General features: G+C 33.6%; 2 long non-coding RNA genes across 11 annotated transcripts in view; one reads left to right on the forward strand and one right to left on the reverse strand.

Annotated features, from left to right (window-relative positions):
* The first annotated feature begins 1,220 nt into the window (after positions 1–1,220).
* LOC129927657 (uncharacterized) lies at positions 1,221–10,547 on the forward strand. Its single transcript, XR_008779297.1, has 3 exons — positions 1,221–1,919; positions 2,284–3,448; positions 6,281–10,547. It is a non-coding gene; the product is annotated as an uncharacterized LOC129927657 (long non-coding RNA).
* Positions 10,548–10,721: 174 nt separating this feature from the next.
* LOC129927655 (uncharacterized) overlaps positions 10,722–16,353 on the reverse strand; it is a 46,618-nt gene continuing 40,986 nt past the window's right edge. For 5 of the 10 annotated variants that reach the window (XR_008779291.1, XR_008779294.1, XR_008779290.1 and 2 more), the window contains 4 exons: positions 15,209–15,268; positions 14,000–14,717; positions 12,758–12,996; positions 10,722–12,629 (listed from right to left, as the gene is read on the reverse strand). This is a non-coding gene — a long non-coding RNA (uncharacterized LOC129927655). The remainder of the gene's footprint in view (positions 12,630–12,757; positions 12,997–13,999; positions 14,718–15,208; positions 15,269–16,353) is intronic. The other 5 variants (XR_008779289.1, XR_008779288.1, XR_008779287.1 and 2 more) reach the window with 5 other exon arrangements.

Consider the following 16,353-nt stretch of genomic DNA (forward strand, 5'->3'; position numbering starts at 1 on the left):
AATACTGGCCCCCCAACAGTCCTTTAGAATAAAGATTGTATGGAAAGCTGCCTGATCTGAAAAGAATGGAGTTCATCTTCGATAAATATATATATATCTGAACCCTACAATTTATAATGAGAACACAGAGAAAAAAAAACACAAACAGTATGTAATATTTAAGTTACACTTTTGTCACACAGTCTCATATTTGTTTATATTGACTTTAATATTCACATTTATTCAAATAAAATAGCTGTATATTTTATACATTTATCCTTAAAATGTGGTGCACTATTGGCCACTAGTTCAAATGTTTGATGTGTTTAAGGCTATATAAGGTTATAACTATTCCTTTGGCTCACATTGAATTAAAATCATACATTGTAATAATTTGTGTGTCTACATCCTCTTATTGTTTATTTGTGTTTTCAGGTGGCGATTTTATTGTTTACCATGGAGTTGTCTACTTTTCAAATTTTACTGACCAAGTTTTGTACAGTGACTGATCCATCTGCAGTTTCTGAACCAGTAACTGATATCTCAAAAAAATATTGCTTTATTGATTGTGTCTGGTCACCTCAGGTAATCTTTCTCTTTTTCTTTTAATATGTAAAGAAAATTATATGTATGTATTTTTTTATTTAGAAATGGATACTGTTTGTTTAAGGTGGATACTGTTTGTCTAGGGTGGATACTGCATGATCTTTGCAGAAGCTGTAGAACACCTTTCCACCATGGAATCCATACATTGAAATGAAAATGTTCAGATTTTATCCATGATCACCTGTCTGAAGATTAGGAACTAGATATAGGTCTTGAAGTATTACACTCAATGATCTATTTAAATAAATAAAAAGAACTCTACTGTTTAACCACAAATCTTAATAAAATTTAGAAAGACCTTCACATAAGCCTTGTTAATTTTTATTACCTTTTCAATATGTTTAATTTGTTGATTTTTTCTTGAAAAATGTGTAGTTTTGGATACTGGATAGACAACACACATACCCACATTCTCATTATAAAATAATTAGTTTCTATTTTTGGACATTATGACAAATAATATAATCCATTAGCTTTGTGGAGGTATCAGAATGCTCTATAAAAAGATACTAGATTCAAGAAACACAAAGAAGGGAAAAGAGAAATCTATTGTACATAAGTAAGAAGTAATGGGATGCAGTATGCACAGTGGATATTAATTAAAAAAAAGTAAAGTTTACCTTTCAGACCTTGCGATCTATGGAGCTAATGATGTCAAGGTTATGTTTCTATGGCTAGTGGTTAATGAGCAGGTCGTCATGTGTCCAGCACAATGACTAACCACCTTAATTTTCCCCACCTAAAATCAGTTACCCATTAGAGTTGGGTTACTGAGGGGCACCCTAAAAATTCAAAATCCCAATCTTCATTGAGGCTGGAGGTTCAAACCCAGGACCCCATTGTTTTCCTATGAGGTACACAAATCCTTTAGCCGACAAAAAATCAAAATATTGATATAGAAACGAAATGAAAAATGACTGAGCTTTTGGCCCATGACTTTGAAATGATAATATCTATGTATACTTCTTTATGTTGGCAGAGGATCAACATGATTTGTTCATTGAAAGACACTTGAAGGTGTAAGTTGTAAAAGGTTTTGAAAGACTTGCCAAAGCAAGGCATTCTTGACAGGAATAAACATTGGGAGCAGCTCTAGCTGACTCAGCTCAGAGGATGACATCACAGTTAATTGACATCTTTCTGTTAACAATGCATGGATTATCTTATCTTCTTCATTCTAGGGGAATTATGCATTGAGTGAAGACATCTTGCTGTAGAAGAGAAGAACAATTCAGATAGTTCACATGATTTACAATATGGCTTTGATTGTCTTATGTTAATGGCTGGTAAAGAACTGAAACATGTAAGCTGAAGATCACTTGATAGAAATCAAGGTAGGACTGCACTTTTGCACAGAGTAAAGTTGAAGCATGTAGTTACCAAGTGTAAAATAATATTCAAATTGCTATTAGCTAAACTAGTGAAACCTGTAATTTAACATACATTAACATTCTTTTCTTATTTGAAGTCTACTGTTAAATTTCAATTATAACATTAACCCTATCAAGTAATTTACAGGTCATGTTTCTGTCTATCAAGCTATTTACTTCTCATATTTCTATGTATTCTGCCATAAATTTCTATGAATGAATTCAGCTTTGAGTGTATATTTTTGTCTGTATTTGCAAATACATATTTGTGTTGCTTTTTGTATTTCTGACTTGCAACTTCTGAATTGAATCTCCTTTCTTTACACAGAAATCTCTGATCTACATTGTATGAGAAAATCATGAAGTGGTTGTTGTCATTGATCCAGAAACTAAGTTGCAATCTGTCTTGATAAATATATCATACAGATTTAATGGTGGCCTACTCAACCCGAGGCAGCTTAAAGCAAAAACAAAAACAAACGCAGCTATTTGCTGACGACTGTGCCCTAAATGCCTGCTCTGAAAACGATCTGCAGAGCATCGTCAGTGACTTCTCAAGAGCATGCTCAGACTTTGGCCTTACCATCAATACGAACAAGACTGAAGTCTTATATCTACCTGCTCCTGGGAAAGCCTACTTGGATCCAAGCATCACTATAAATGGACAGGATATAAACGCAGTGGACAAATTCACATATCTTGGCAGCACACTCTCCAGAAATGGAAAAATCGATAGTGAAATTGACCTGTGTATCGCCAAGGCCAGTGCATCCTACGGCAGATTGTCTACAAATGTCTGGAACAGACGTGGTATCTCCACAAACACCAAGCTAGGGGTCTATAGAGCCGTCATCCTCCCTACATTGCTATATGCCTCAGAAACATGGACAGTGTACAGTAAACATGCAAAGAAACTAAACCACTTCCACATGACATGTCTGAGAAAAATACTAAATGTCAATTGGCAAGACAAAATACCAGAGTGTGTCTGCAAAGCATCCACACAATCCTGATGCAGTCCCAGCTGCGATGGGCAGGTCACGTCTACAGAATGGAAGACCACCGCATCCCTAAACGACTCCTGTATGGCCAACTAAGCGAAGGAAAGCGCTCGCAAGGTGGTCAAAGAAAGCGCTTCAGGGACACCCTCAATGCTTCTCTGAAGGCGTTCAGCATAGACCTAGGCACGTGGGAGACAGAGGCACATGACAGAGCATCATGGCGTCGCACTGTGAAAACTGGCGCACAGGTTGCTGGGGAAAAAAGAACAATGCTGGCAGAAGAAAAACGCCAGAAAAGAAAAGCAAGGCCCACGACACTAGCTCCAGCTGGAATAACCTGCCCAGTGTGCGGCCGAACATTCCGGGCTCACATAGGTCTCACCAGCCACATGAGGAGGCATAAAACCCCAGTGCAAAGCCCTCAGCCCCCTGGATGACAAAGTGGTCATCATCGAACCATGATGGACGAACTATAAGTTGCAATCTGTCTTGGTAAGCAGTATTGAAGTTAGGGTGATAGCTTTTTTGGTCACAATAATTTAATTTGAAAATTAAAGAAATTTTTTTTGCTTTAGTAGACAGATTTATAATTATTAAACATTGTTTTAAACGTCTAAAAGATTAATTAAAACTTGTAAAACTGTTGTGAAATTATTTTCACTGTTATCAGTGTTTTTTATTCCTAGATTTATCACTGCTTTTAGTTTCCTATATAATCGTTGTGTTACTATTCAAATGTTGTGTAAACATGGGGGTAGTGTTGTAACCCTGCCTTGCACCAGTGCTTGAGGTGCGCACTAGCGCACTAGTGAACGTAAACAGGAAGAGACTAGAATGGAGAGAAGAACAGGGCATCAGGGATTGTGAAGAGTCTGAATGTTTGGAAACTAAGAAGCAAGCTTTTGGTGCTGCCTGAAGGTTGTAGAAGGGACCTGGAACGAAGCGGGGAAGGCTGTCGTTGGTCCACATTCGGGTTGCTGTCTAAAGGACTGGTAAATTAGTAGAAAGACTCTGAGGAAGCTGAAGGATGCTATGTGTTTGTCCTAGTGAATAAACACCTGTCTTTATTTCCTGTTACACTGTGTTGAGTTGCATGCCTATTCGTTGAGTGCCTAGCCGAGAGTTGCAACAATTGGTGTTATGACTCTACAATGCACGTTGTCATTAGGTGTGAGACAGGAAATAAGAGAGGAAGTCAAGATGGCCGATGATTAGAGATGAAAACGACGCTTGTGATGTGATTAGTGTAATTCTAGATCTAGTTTCCTATTTGGTTATTAAACATTCTATTTTGTTATTTTATACTCCTTTCGTTGAGGTTATTTGGCTAAGTTCTAGCAATTGTTCTGGGTGGAAAGACATGCTCCAATTTGATTCCCTTTTCTGTAATTCATCTAATTCTCTTTGTAAAATATCTGTGTCTTGTGTTTTTATTGTTCTATATATTATGCAATCGTCTGCAAATAATCTGACTTTTGTTCCTGAAGTAATGCAATTTGGTAAATCATTTATGTAAATTAAAAATAGTGGTGGACCCAAGACTGTTCCTTGAGGTACACCTGAGTTTACTGTTATCGGTGTTGATTTAGAGCCATTTATTATTACAGTTTGTTCTCTCCCTATCAGAAAATCTTTAATCCACTGATGCAGTGGACCATTAATGCCGAAATATTTTAATTGTTTAAGCAAACTATAGTGGTGAACTTTGTCAAAAGCCTTGGAAAAATCTAGTAAGATAGCATCTATTTGTTCACTATTATCTAAACCTTTTGAAAAATCATCAATTAGTCCTATTAGTTGTGTTTCACATGATCTATATTTCCTAAAGCCATGTTGGTATGGGGTGAGGACATTATGTTTGTCTAAGTGGTTTATGATGTTGCTAATTATTATGTGTTCTAGGATTTTACATGTGATGCTGGTAAGTGATACTGGTCTGTAGTTTCCTGGGTCAGATTTTTCTCCTTTTTTAAATAGGGGGGTGACATTAGCTTCTTTCTAGTCCTTTGGTACTCTGCCCTGGTTAAGCGATGCCTGAAAGAGTATTTTGAACACTGGGGCTAGTTCATTGCTTAGTTCTTTGAGTAATCTAGCTGGAATACCTTCAGGTCCAGACGCTTTATTTGGTTTGGTGTTGGCTAATAGTTTTTGAATTCCATTTTCTTGTACTACTAAATCTTCTATGTTGTCTACTTGGTTCAAATTAAGTAATATGTCTTTGTCTCCTGGGGCTGAGAATGCTGATGCAAAGTATTTGTTTAGGATGTTTGCTTTAGTTTCATTATCATTATGTATTATGTTATGTTCATCTTTTAAGGTGCTATGCCTGTTGTTTCCATTTTCTTAGACTTAATGTATGACCATAGGTTTTTGTTGTTATCTTTAGATATTACATTGTTTATGTATTCACTCTGCAGCTGTCTGCTTACTTTTTGGGTTAGGTGTTTAATTTTTATATACTTTTTGTAAACTCTTTCTGCCTTGGTTTCTTTAAATTTTCTATATAGGTTTTCCTTCTGTTTACAAAGCTTCTTTAGTCTATTATTAAACCAGCATTTATTTATTTTGTTTGATGTGTATTTAGTTGGTATATGATTTTCTATAATGCCTTTAAGATGGTTTTTAATGAAATTCCAGAGGTCATCGACTGGTTGGTTAATGTCTTTTTCTAATAAGAATGTTTGTTGAAAGTTTAATGCAGCTTGGTGTAGTTGTGTTAGGTTACATTTATTCCAGAGTAAAATTTTTCTTTGGGGTTTTGTATTGGCTACTGCTTTTATCTGACTGTGTATTTTTATGATCTCATGGTCTGATAGACCAGGGATAATATCATAATAAACTACTAATCCAGGTCTGTTGGTTAAGAAGAGATCTAATGTGTTGTTTAATCTAGTTGGCTTTTTAATGATTTGATATAAACTTAGGTTGTGTAAAGTTTCTATGAAAAGCTCATTTATGTCCTTAGGGTTTTGGTGTTTATCTATGGTTAGTGTTTTCCAATTTATATCAGGTATGTTGAAATCACCCATAATCCAAAAAACTGCATTTTTATCTGTCTCTTTAAGTGTAGTAATCTGATTACATAGTTCCTGCATGTATTCTAAACTAGAATTTGATGGTCTGTAAATGCTGCCTATTATTAGGGATGTTGAGGTGGTATTAATTTTACAAAATGTAGATTCTATATTTTTAAGTTAGGTAAGGTAATTTCTTCTGCTATAAGAGTGTTTTTTATTGCTAAAAGAACTCCTCCATGATTTTAAGCCCTATCTTTTCTAAAAATTTCATAATTACCATTGAAAATTTCTGCATTATAAATTTCAGTGAACGAATTGTGTGTCCCCTTACCTGTCAATTCTGTTTAGTGATGGTCAAGCTCAACTGATATTATTCTAAGCAGCTTTTATTCTGAGAATCATTCAACCACAGAAGCTGTGAGGGATATCTGAAATCCATTGCTTACTTGTCTAGCAGAAAGATTTCTATCCGTTTAGTGATAAAAGATTGAGATTAATTGTATACAACTTTTTGTAGTCGCCAAATAACACACTTTTATGCTCAAGCAATACTGTTCATGAATGGTTTAGTTTTCTTGATGCTGAGAGTGTTCATGAAAGAGGGATCAAAGGTCAATTTGGGTGTTTGTTTTTTAAGACAACTTGCTATGTTTATTAATTTAAATTTACCAGGTACCTATTATTCATTTACTTTGGATTTTAGAATATTTGTCATTGAAATTTAAATAGGTATAAGTACAGTTAATTAACCACAGGATTCCATTAAAAAATTTAAATGCTAAAGAAATTTAAAAAGAAAACATTTCATTTTTGAGATTACATCATCTTTATGTGGAATGTTTTTTGAATAAATGGTACCTGTACAGGTGATTAGACCTATTAATAAATGATAACTGGATATATTTGTATTTGAAACCACTGGCTTGTATTTTACTTGTTACTAATAACTTAATTTACTTTTTAATATATGCATTATCTTCTATTTTGAAGTAACATCTGTATTATATAAGATAAGATTATCAACTGTAGTTTTCTTTTAAGAGTTCTTTATGAAAATGTTGCCACTGAACACTGCTATATTACTAGACTTTTTTCAACTATGTTTTGTAAATGAAATATTGTACAATGGCATATTTATTGTATTACATAATTAAGGTTTTTATAGCTATATATTAAAAACATCTCATATTTAATGTACTCTCTGCACTGAACAATTTTTTTTAAAGTGATAAAAATTTTGGTTTATTCATATCAAGTTTGTTTTGTTTGTATATATGTAGAATATGTATATCATAGTGAAAGCATTTATTTACTTGCATTTTAGTTTTTATAATCATTTATAGAATTCAGTGTAAATTCATTGTACATTGAACCTCGTTGGTAGTGACAATGTTATTAAGTTGACATGAAGTATTTATGTATAGTCCTGGGTGTTAACTACATTGTTCATTGGATGACTGCCTGACAGTGTTTTATCCCATGGGAACCAATAGATCAGCATGTCAATATATCTGTTGTAGTAATGTTTAGAGTATACAACTCTAGCAATAAATATTCTGATCAAGTTTATATTTTTGGAACAGAATATGCTAATGTGTTAAATAAATTTTTTTTTATTTTAAGAATAACATATGTCTAAGTAGTATAACTTCTAATTTAATTTCTCCCTTTTAAAATCAACCATCTAAATTAGGGATGGCAACCTTTTTCTGTTGAGGGCCGCATTAAATTTTTTTTTTTAGGAATAGGGGGCCACATATATATAATTTGTATTTACAACTTAGAAAAATATGCTAGCTGTCTATTAATTTACTTGTATACTGTATTAGACATTCAAATTGAGGAATTATAACAAGATTTAGCAATTTTTGAAACTAATTTAACTAATATTTTTAAAAAATTTGTTACTGTCTTTTTACATCACATTCATTCTTCACAACAATCCAGTTATACTTAATGTGAAGTATTTAATTGTGCATAATGTTCCGGAACTCTGGAACTAGCTTTACTAGTTCTTATCTTTGTGACTGCTGTTAAATTACAGCCAGTCAGCATCCACTTGTTCTTCTGGTTGCATATGTTCAAACAAAAGAAAATATTCTTGTGCATCCAAAAATGTCAAAGTTTAGCATCAAGTCTTTTTAAGTGTGGAAATACAGCTTATGCACCCTTCAAACTGCTTCTCTTTTGGGTCATAATTTGCTAGGAAGTATTTCCTCAGGAGCTGAATCAGCTTCTGTACTAAATGGTGAAGTGAGGATATTCAAAAATGGTTTAAGTTCTTGACGTCTTAACATTTGTTTTCAAATTCCATAAGTCTTGTTCTTTTCTTTTTACTAGAAATAGTTTCGCCTTTCAGCAAAGGAAAATGTGTCACAGTCTTAGTTGACATTGCATGATCTAAAGTTCATGTCATGTTAAGAGTTTAAAAGACACGTGGAATTCCTGATGTAGAAAACAGGAAGTAGAATGAATAAAGTTGACTTTGAGTTCAGTCAAGTCAAGTCAGTAAGGTTTTGCTCCCGGTCCAGGAAGGTTGGACGTTGCTTCCTTGACTGGTCTATATATATATGTATATAGCATGAAAGTCGATGGACTAATGATTGTTGATTAATTATATTTGAGAGTTGATTTCATCATGTGCTTATTGAATATTAAAGTATTATTCGTATTGCAATGGATATCTATAGTTGGAGCTCCAGTGTCACTAGTAGCAATTGTTCTTATTGTTACCCGCTGAGATGCGGACGTGATTTGTAACTAACATATATTGCATACTTTTGATACCGCTGTTATGTGGATAGGATTGTTATTATTTCTTGACTTGTAGCACTAACAAGGAGTGCAGTGTACTATTATTATTATTATGGTAAAATAAACTTCATGTCTGCTGAAACGGACTTGAGTCAGTGGTATAGTATGTTTAACATTTACAAAATGATAAAACCTGTTTTCACTTGCTTGACTGGAGAAATGGAAAAGCTTGAAAAGATGCTCATAAATTTCATGATGTGCAAGTAGCCCATTGCAACTCTTCATTAGAAACATTAGTAAGAAAGCCACTGTCAGTGTCATTAAGGAAAAAAAAAATTTTCCTTGAGACCCCATATTCTTTTCAATACCTTGCCCATGTGGTACTTCTTGAAACTGTCTGTGGCTCTGATAAGTTTGATCACTGAGATGATTAGGTCAATAATATGTCTGATATTCACTATTTTTCTCAGTCAAAGCATGGGCTCCATCAGTTGTTACACTTGACATCTTGTTCCAAGCCAACCCAACACTTTCAACACAGTTCTACATAAATACTGGTCTGAGTGTGTGTCTTGTTTCGAAATATTACCAATAAGCATAATTTTCATTTGCTTAAAACTTTAGAGAATGTTTATTTAGCTGCTTCATCATAATTGATTGATTTGATTTTAGGCACATCAGCACAATTTAGGCCATTTAAGTATCATAATTGATATGATATTTAAAATTATTTATTTTTAATATATTTGCATTTTTATATGTTTAATCTGTGGGCTCACCTGAATTCTGTAGGTTTCCGCGGGCCGCAAAAAACACTTTGGCAGGCAGCATGTGGCCCGTGGTCTGTAATTTGCCCACCCCTGATCTAAATGAATTAAGTTATTTCTACTACTAAAAGTAATATCAGGACTACCAATGTACCTTAGTTTTTAACTAAATATTTATTTGTGCAGCACTTTCAGTTTTATTGTGATATTGTATACATTGATTTGATTAACTCATTTTGATGTATATGTATACCTTACAATCAAAGTGACATTCATTTTTTTTTTAAATTGTAACTGGTCTGTGCTAAATTACTGAATTCATATTAAGAGATAACTATTAATGTATTTGAAAGTTAATGGTAAAGGGAAAATAGGTCATTGTGCTGGTCTCAATACACCTTGAAATGTACAGTAATTACTTCAATGAACAAGAAGAAATTAATCAGCAATGAAATTACCAAAAAAGATATGACAGGAAATGCTATTAACATTAGTCAGTGATTACCCTCTACAAAGTCATAGTCAACTAATCTAATTGACTTCAATATTCAATCATTATCAAAAATAAACCATTCCAAAGACAAAGTGAATGATAGACAAAAAATAGAAGCTTTTTGATGTAGGGCAAAATGTTAAAATATTCAAGTTAAAATAAATTTCCTTTTTCAGACTTTGCCATCTGTAAGACAGATGATACAAAAAATCATCTGTTTCTGGGTCTTATGGTCAATGAGGGTATCAGGTGGCCACCACAATGACCAACCGCCTTTACTTTTCTCCATTAAATGTCAGGAACCCATTTGAGCTGGGTGGACTGAAAGGTGCCTAATTGTTTTTCTTTATATTAGGACTATTATAAAAAAAATGGTCTTCAAACCCTAGACCTATGTTTGGCAGCCAAGCACTTTACCGCTTAGCCACCACACCTCCAAGTGAATTCTATAGAAACTTTTAACTGTTTGCTCATCTTTCATTCTACAACTAAAGCAAGGTAATTATGTATTGTTAGGGACAATGCTGTCTGGAATGAGAGAATATGTTAGCCTGGCGGGGCCTAAGGTCATGTCTAGCCTGGGATAACAAGAAGTTACAGTTGCCAGATTGTAATACTATTGGGTGGGTTGTATCTGTGCACCTCTGTGACCAAGGGGTTTGAGTCATCTAAGCAACCAGACAACTAAACTAAACTAAACTAGCGAACTAAAAGAAATCTAGAAACATAAAGAAGAAATTCAAAAATGAGACTTTAATTTCAATGACTAAGGCAGCAGTTACAATCTAGTACATAAACACTAGAAGTGGCCATCATGACAGCACTGGGCAGGGCTTGGCCATATTTTTAAAACAAACTTTAGAGAAAAAAAACTGCGAGTTATTTTGACAGTTGTTCAAATATAAAACAGATTTACACATAGTAAAATTTTAAAAAATAAAATAAAAATTCTGAAACTTACAGGCAGTCCCAGGTACAGAATAATTAAAACTGACACAGAGACCACTGGTCAACAGTACAGGAAACAGCATAGGCTCTATTTTAAGTACTCCACCCTAACCCATATAATAGGCAGAAATACAAGTATACAGCTTAGCACTAGCCTACAGAAGTAAAATTTAAAATACATAAAAGTAGTTTTGGGAGCGCCAGTTCACAATTATAAAAATTTACCTGTTAATAAAGTCTAGGTCTAATGTTTGTTTTGTTGGTTTTACATGTGTTCCATCAGAAAGAGAGATAACATCTTAGCCGTAACCTCCAACAGGACACTGAGTGTTAACACCAGAGACTATGGAGATGACAAAGTGGATACCCCATGATCACCAATAGATAATACAAAGTGAATTAGTATTTGAAAATTTTAAACACACTAAGGGGATAAACTCATTGCTTTAGTGAAGACTGACAATACCAAGTAGTAAATATTATTATACTCTTTATTTATAGCAAAATATGTAGGTCCTAGCTGGGGAATACTGCATACTTCTCACTAATCTTCGGACTTGAAGATAAGCCTTATTATTATTATTTATGAAAAATTTCTCCTCTAAGATATCAGACAAAAACTCAAAACTGTATTCATGGTAACAGCAAAACATTTATATTATAACAGCATAGAATATGTTAACAGTTTTATTTTAAATATAATAATATAACAATATTATAATAGAGCTAAATAATGTCAAGTCGCTATTTATACTGTAAAAAAGCATAGAACAAATTGTGCAGGGATGTGACACAAAAAATTATATGATAGCACACTAAAGCAGGGGAGATAACAAATTGAATTAAAAGCATAATCTAGCAAGGCTTTGGCATTGTGACTGTACAGAGTATTGAATGTTAACTGAAGACACGTATAGTTGTTACAACATTTTTCGGTGGAAGTGACGTTCTGCTTTAGAATTCATGAATAATTAAAGATATACAAGTTTGCTTAATACTGGTACAATAATAAATAATAAGGATAATATACCAAAGCACCTTCCTCCTTCAAAATACAAAAACATGTAACTGAAACAACAAGAAGATTGAGGGGAAAAAAAGGAATATTTAAAAAAAAAATGAACAAATGACTGGACTGATTGTCAAGATATACCTAAATATAGAACAAGATTTATACAAGTCAATTATGGTGATTCCACCTAAATAGTTCTCACAAAGTACATCACTTGAGTACTTGTACCTGTTCATTGTTCTATCCATTGTATCTGTTAGGTTTTCTGACCTTGCGACCACTTCCGGTAATGTAACCATGTTGTGAGGTTGGGTTACAGGGTTCAGGATGTATAACTGTGGGTGTAGAAGTATTTGTCGCCACTCTAGTAGGTGAGCATGGTTACTCAACCTGAGGTTAGGAGCATTCTTCATTGTTTCCTACTGAGTCCCATATTGCAGCTTGGTCACTAAAATTGTCTTGAGAAGTTCTGGTTTTGAAGTAGCATTAGGGAAATGTTAATTTCTTTCAGACGCAGTAGGAATGTAAAAACATCAATGCCAATTAGCAATCAAAAGATAATGACATATTCCCTTAGAGCACAAGGAAGTCTCTAAATGATGGTAGAAAAGGAAAATCTCTAATAGATCCGGTGTGTCTGTGTCTTTGCCTCTAGGAATTGTTTTACTTCTCAAGATGTTCACTGTCAATACAAGAGAACAAAATTTGATAAAAACATTTTTATAGTCAGTGAAACACAAAACTTGGCAAAGCTTTACTCAGGGGTTTAGTATAAAGAAAATATAAAGAGATATACACAGCATTGCTTACCATTGTATTCCATACATCTCTTGACCCATTTTTTGGTTTACATTTCATCTTCATGTTGGTCTACATCTTCATCATGTTGGTCTACATCTTCATCATGCTGGTCTACCTCTTCATGTTGGTCTACATCTTCATCATGTTGGTCTACATCTTCATCATGTTGGTCTACATCTTCATCATGCTGGTCTACCTCTTCATGTTGGTCTACATCTTCATGTTGTCTACCTTTTCATCATGTTGGTCTAAATAAGAATTTAAAAATTAATAAGAAAAACTTTTGCCTTGAAAAGGAAAAAAAAAATTCTTTTGTTGCTTTTCTTTTCATGTTAAACAAAACTATTATGATGATGCAGGTTTCACTTTATGTTTTAACTTAGTATTTTATGAATAAACTTTTAAGGAAAAAAAAAATACACCCAAGACATCTAATACAGCAGCAAAGAATAACAAACAAATAAAGTTTTAAAAATTTTAAGGTTAATTAAGTCATTTAAGTCTAAGGAACTTATTGGAGATTTTCAATTATGCCAGAAAACAATAAATAACTAGCTATGTAGTGTATCTGGTGTACAGAATACAGAAAGCTTTAATATTTAGAGTGAAAATTATGCTATTAAGTTTGTGCATTTCTAGCAAAATGAAATCACAACTAAGTTCTTTTGCTTGCAGTACAAACTCATTGGTTTTGTTGAGTTGGCAACAGCAGTCTTTCCTTCAAAATCTCCAGGTTTATTCTTTTTTTTTATATATATATTTTTATTTCACTTTATATTGTTTCAGCAAATCTCTTTATTGTTTGCTTTTCTTTTTCTATCCTTATCTATTGTATTTCTTTTAGAATGTACTTAAAAATCAAAAAGTAAGCTAAGAGCAAATTACTAAGTTTAAAATTCCCACCAGATAAGATCCAAACAAATGAAAATTTAGTTTGATTATGATTACCCGGAGGATTACCACTATAGCAACGACAATATAGATACAAACAGGAACAACATTCACACACAAAACATACAAAGACACAGTCATACACAACCACTGGTTAATAAACTAAACCTCTTTGTGATGTGACTAATGACCATGAAACACACTGACAGAAAATGGAGTAAAAGAGTTATAAAATCTTTCTGTTCTAGCCTTAATGAAGAGGAAGCGACCACTTTATCCAGATCTGATGTAACTGGTTTAGTGGCTGCAGATTGTCCTCAAGAATGCATAAATGAGATCAGATGTTTCAACATTACTTACATGTACATTGCACTTGATATTCTTGTCGAATGTTTGACATGTTTTGAATGTTTCTTGAGAGCTGAAGAGAATCTACTTCCTTGACCAAATGTTCGCAGAATAAATGTCATCAGGCAAGATATGAGCATCAAGATGACCATACACAGTCCAGTGCACATATCACATGACCAGGCAGCCATCCTTTCTTATGAGAAGACAAAGTCTTAGTGTAGTGACCTCTCTTGCTTAAATTTTTTCTTGTAACTTGGTGCACAAAATAATTGAGAACTGAAATGACTTCAACAAAAAATTATGAAAATCTAGGAGAGAAAAAAATTCTAAGTAGAGGAAAAGTGACAATTATAATACACATTTTGTTAATGTTTTATTTCTTTGATTTTATGCACATCTGCACAATTTAGGCCATGTCGTGCCTGCAGTCCCTTAAAGACTACTCTCTCTCTCTACATAACAGGGGCTAAATTCTATACAGCTAAATCATTAAAATCAAGGTCTATTCACAGTTAAAATAGTAAGGGTAGTAAAAATTTAATAATTTGGTAAAAATCTAATGTAAATAGTACATGAATAAGATGATAATTCCCCTCTCCCTTTTCGAGTTAGTTGTTAGTAACACCAGGTTAGTAGCAACAAAATCATGTAGAAATAGACATGGCTTTATTTAATTTAGTCTGACTGTTGTTGACTTGTAGCACCAAACTGCTGGTAGGCAACTAAACTGTTGAAGGCATAATATATCTTAGCTAATAAGAACTTGAACAACTTCCTTGTGAACAAAACTAAATATAACATTTATAATACTTGTGATCACATGAAATAAATGTAGTAGACTTAAGTAATAAAATTTCTTACAATCTAACGCACTACAATAACACAACCTTTCAGTCTTACATTCTGGAGTCGTCTCCCCTAACTAAGACCCAGTGACGACAATGCCACTTTTGCATCATTCACATTCAATCGCTTACCTCTTACCACAGTCACCATAAAAACACACACACTCCATAACACTTCTGCTTGTCCAACATTCTTTCACTGAATCAAGCCCCAAGCATCCTACTTGTCCATATGTTAGACTTTGCAATGACCATGTTTTTAATCATACTAGTTACATTTAGCAGACACTCTGGCACATATTGGAAATAATAGTGCAAATATTATGACTAATCAAGCTTTAAAAAACTCTAAATTAGATTCTTATTTCTATACCTTGATATCTGTCAACAAAAACAACTGATACATTTGAACCTAAGGAAGAACAAAAAGAATCTGAAATATAAAGTTGTGTAACAAAAACTTGAAAGAGTTCAAGGTAACAAAACTTAATATATAGATATAAATTGCAGATATAGGCGAGAACCTAAAAAATTGGAATTTTATTTTGTAGCTTGATATCTGTTAACAAAAAATTAAACTTCAGTAAAAAGAAGTGTGATTAAACATTTCAAATATATAAATTCATATGTTGCTAATGAAACTAAAAAAAAAAAAAGTGGTTCTGGGAGTAATAAGCAGGACTACACATTTGTAAAAACACTGCAGATTATATATAATATATAATAACCATAATCATATATATTTATTTATAATGGTAATCAAAACTAACATAATATAATATAATATATATATATAGAGAGAGAGTTGAATGAATACTTGATGTGCCCCAACAGTTAATAGGACACTTGAGGTGCCACATAAGTTAAAAGGACAAGCAGTTGTTAGGACACTTGTGGTGCCCCAACAACTGATAGGACAAACATGAACAGCAGTTGGTATGAGGTGCCCAACAATTGATAGGAAACTTAGAGTGCCCCAACAATAAGACCATTGAGTTGTTAGGATGAATAAGATGCCCCATGATAGGATACTTTAGGTACCCCAACAGTTAATAGGAGACTTGTGGTTATCTAACAGTTGGTAGGAAAAAGAGGTGCCTTACCAACTGATAGAATACTTGAAGTGCCCTACCAAACAATAGAACAAGAGGTGCCCTACAAATTGATAGGACACTAGAGATGCTCTACCAATTGTTAGGATACTTAAGGTGCCCTACCAATTGATAGGATATTGAGGTGCCCCATCAGTTATAAGGACATTTGAGGTGCCTAAAAAGTGTTGAAACACTTGTGGTGCCCCAACACCTGATTGGACAAACTTGAGGTGGACAACAGTTGGTATGATCGATGAGGTGCCTAACAATTGATAGGACACTTGGGAGTGCCCAAACAATTGATAGAACACTTGGAGTGCCCAAAAATAAGATTATTGAAGTGCCGAACAGTTGTTAGGATAAATGAGATGCCCCAACAAATGATAGGACATTTGAAGTGCTTCAACAATAGATACCGATACCT

This window comes from Biomphalaria glabrata, chromosome 8 (genome assembly GCF_947242115.1).
Source record: "Biomphalaria glabrata chromosome 8, xgBioGlab47.1, whole genome shotgun sequence".
NCBI lineage: Eukaryota > Metazoa > Mollusca > Gastropoda > Planorbidae > Biomphalaria > Biomphalaria glabrata.